General features: G+C 36.7%; 1 pseudogene; it reads left to right on the top strand.

Annotated features, from left to right (window-relative positions):
• Positions 1–402: 402 nt before the first annotated feature.
• Positions 403–1,653, top strand: LOC111300201 (protein GIGANTEA pseudogene; annotated as a pseudogene).
• Positions 1,654–2,936: the final 1,283 nt, after the last annotated feature.

The raw sequence follows: 2,936 nt of genomic DNA, 5'->3' as shown, positions 1-2,936 counted from the left end.
CCTCTTAAATATGATGAAATAAGTCCCAAATGTTAAGACCTGTGAATCTTACCTGTATTAAATTTCATGGTTCTTTGACGCTTTTTGACCATCTATGATTGCCCGAATTGGTACATGGAGAGAAGGAAGGGAAGAGTGAATATTGTGAAATGCAAAAGTAAAAGCTGATAAGGGCTTTGCCCAAAAAAAAAAAAAAAAGAAAAGCTGATGAGGGCCTTGCTGGGCCTGGTTTTCGAAAATTTCTTTCCTCCAACTCCCCGGGGGAAAAGTGAAAAATAAAATGAAAATTTAAAAGTTGATTACATTGTATGTTAAGTGTTCTTGGTAATCGAAGATTATCATTTTAGAGTTTCAGATTGGGATGGAAAAGTTTCAAAGGCTGAAGGTTTGAGGCTTATATGATTACGGAAAACTTTTCCAGCTCAATCCTCCAGAGAGCAAACCAGAAAAACAAGGTACAGCATAGGTTCTGCCTCCAAGAATCTTGCTGTGGCAGAGCTTCGTTCAATGGTCCATTCCCTCTTTTTAGAATCATGTGCTTCTGTAGAGCTTGCATCACGCCTACTTTTTGTTGTCTTGGCGCTGTGTGTTAGCCATGAAGCTCAGTTCAGTGGGAGTGAGAGACCAAGAGGTGAAGAAGGTCATCCTCCTGATGAAAAAATTGAGGAATCACGGGCAGCATCTGAAAAGCTGAGAGACCTAAAACCTAGAAACACAAAAAACCAACGGCCTGTTGCTGCATTTGATTCTTATGTGCTGGCTGCTGTTTGTGCTCTTGCCTGTGAACTTCAGTTGTTCCCTTTGATTACAAGAGGAAATAATCATTCAACCGCTAAAGATGTTCAATCTATAGCCAAGCCTGCAAAAGTAAATGGATCTTCTATCGAGTATGGACATATTATTGACTCAGCTATTCATCATACTCACAGAATCTTAGCAATTTTAGAGGCACTTTTTTCGCTGAAGCCGTCTTCTGTTGGCACCTCATGGAGTTAATAGTTCAAATGAAATAGTTGCTGCAGCTATGGTTGCCGACTTGCCGCTCATGTTTCTGGACTATTTAGACGGTCAAAGGCTTGCATGCATGCGCTCTCTGTCCTAATGCAATGCAAGTGGGACAATAAAATTTATGCCAGGGCATCTTCGTTATATAATCTTATTGATATTAAGAGCAAGGCTGTTGCATCCATTGTCAGCAAGGCTGAACCATTAGAAGCACAATTAGTATATGCGCCTGTTCGGAAGGATTCCCCTGTTTGTTTAGATGGCAGAAAACAAAACAAACGTACAAATACCACTTGCTTTGGTCCTGGGCAGTCATCTGCTTCAGAATCTGAAGATTCAACTCATCTAGAAAAAGATCTCAGATGTGAGGGTGTGTAAGCATCAGATGAAGGCTTGGGGAATTCCCAGGGCAAAGGTGTAGCAAGTTTCCCCTTAGATGCCTCAGATTTGGCCAATTTTCTCACAATGGGCAGGCACATAGGATTCAATTGCAGTTCACAAATTCTTCTGGGATCTGTGCTTATGGAGAAACAAGAGTTATGTTTCTCTGTTGTTTCACTATTGTGGCACAAGCTGATAACTGCCCCTGAAACACAACCCAGTGCCGAAAGCACATCTGCCTAACAGGGATGGAGACAGGCAGTCTGATATATTTCATGCTTAATGTAGCATAAATTTTTTAAGATCTGCGTAACATATTACTGGCACCTGATTAAAAACAACAGAAATTTCTAGATTATATTCTTCATTATTTGAAACCAAACTTCGAAATAATTTTCTCAAATAAATGTTGAAAACAACACATGGGCTAATATCTGGTTTTTCTTTTTTTTTTTTTTCTCTCAATCAGTATTTCATCATAATGTCTTCATGAATGCTTTTTCACTTATCCAAATATTTGAACTTTGAATCTCGCTATCTGAACTCTGAACTTTGAATCTAGATATTGTATCATTATTACAATCCTTAGAAATTATTTCCGTTTGTTGGAATGTCAATGTGGCAAGTTCTTCTTCCTACCTCTAAACATTAAAGAAAAAACAATCATCCAGCTTCTCCTTCAGGCCTATGCCTTTCAACGTCTACATATAATTTGTCTTTAAGAATATATCAAATGTCGGTGGCTGCCTGAATATTAGACTAAGCCATTCATTAAATGCATTTGCAAGTTAATGAACTGTTTTATGAACTCCTTGAGCCAGTTGTCTGACTTGGTTTTCATACTAGCTTGGAAAAGATACAATATCAATTTGATGGTGGCAATTTATGTTGGTGTGTCATGTCAACAAATGGCTATAAAAGGATACTGATCAACCCAACACAGCCCATTTGACTAATTATGTCGGAGCCCTCTATTCAAACACACTCTGTTATCAAGCAAGTAACAAATGAGACATGTGTAACCTGTTTGATAAAACAAGTCATATCGGGTTGGGTTAACATGTTTAACTAGATAGGTCTTAAATAGTAATTTTAATTCAAATTAAGGGTTCTGTGGAAATCTAATTTTGATTAATTGACTTTGTCTATTTTAGTTAAGCTTCTTATTTTTGAAATAAGGAGTGATTTGGGTAATTACACCAAATCCGTTAGATATTTTCCCATTATGTGTAGAGAGTAAATTATTCCTTTGATTAATTGTTTTTAATGCATGAAAATCTTAGGTTTTAAAGTTGAGAATATTCGATCTTTAACCTATATATTTTCATGCAATTCTAGTATTGTAATAAGAAAAATATAGAAGTATAAAATAGTTTTATTCAAGAGATTTCTTCATAGTATCAGAGCATGATTTGAACCTTTGAAAATTTTTACTTAAAGTCCAGCATGGCCAACAAAAGCAAGAGCACAACATTAGAGGTTACCTCTAACCCTAGAGCCAGTGTTTTCTAATCATTGTAGAACATTACCATTCTTATTCAAATTGGTAT

Source organism: Durio zibethinus, chromosome 3 (assembly GCF_047325235.1).
Source record: "Durio zibethinus cultivar Kanyao isolate XHJ-2024 chromosome 3, ASM4732523v1, whole genome shotgun sequence".
In the NCBI taxonomy this organism is placed as follows: domain Eukaryota; kingdom Viridiplantae; phylum Streptophyta; class Magnoliopsida; order Malvales; family Malvaceae; genus Durio; species Durio zibethinus.
Note: the sequence above shows the minus strand (reverse complement) of the source record. Positions and strands in the feature narration are given on the sequence as shown.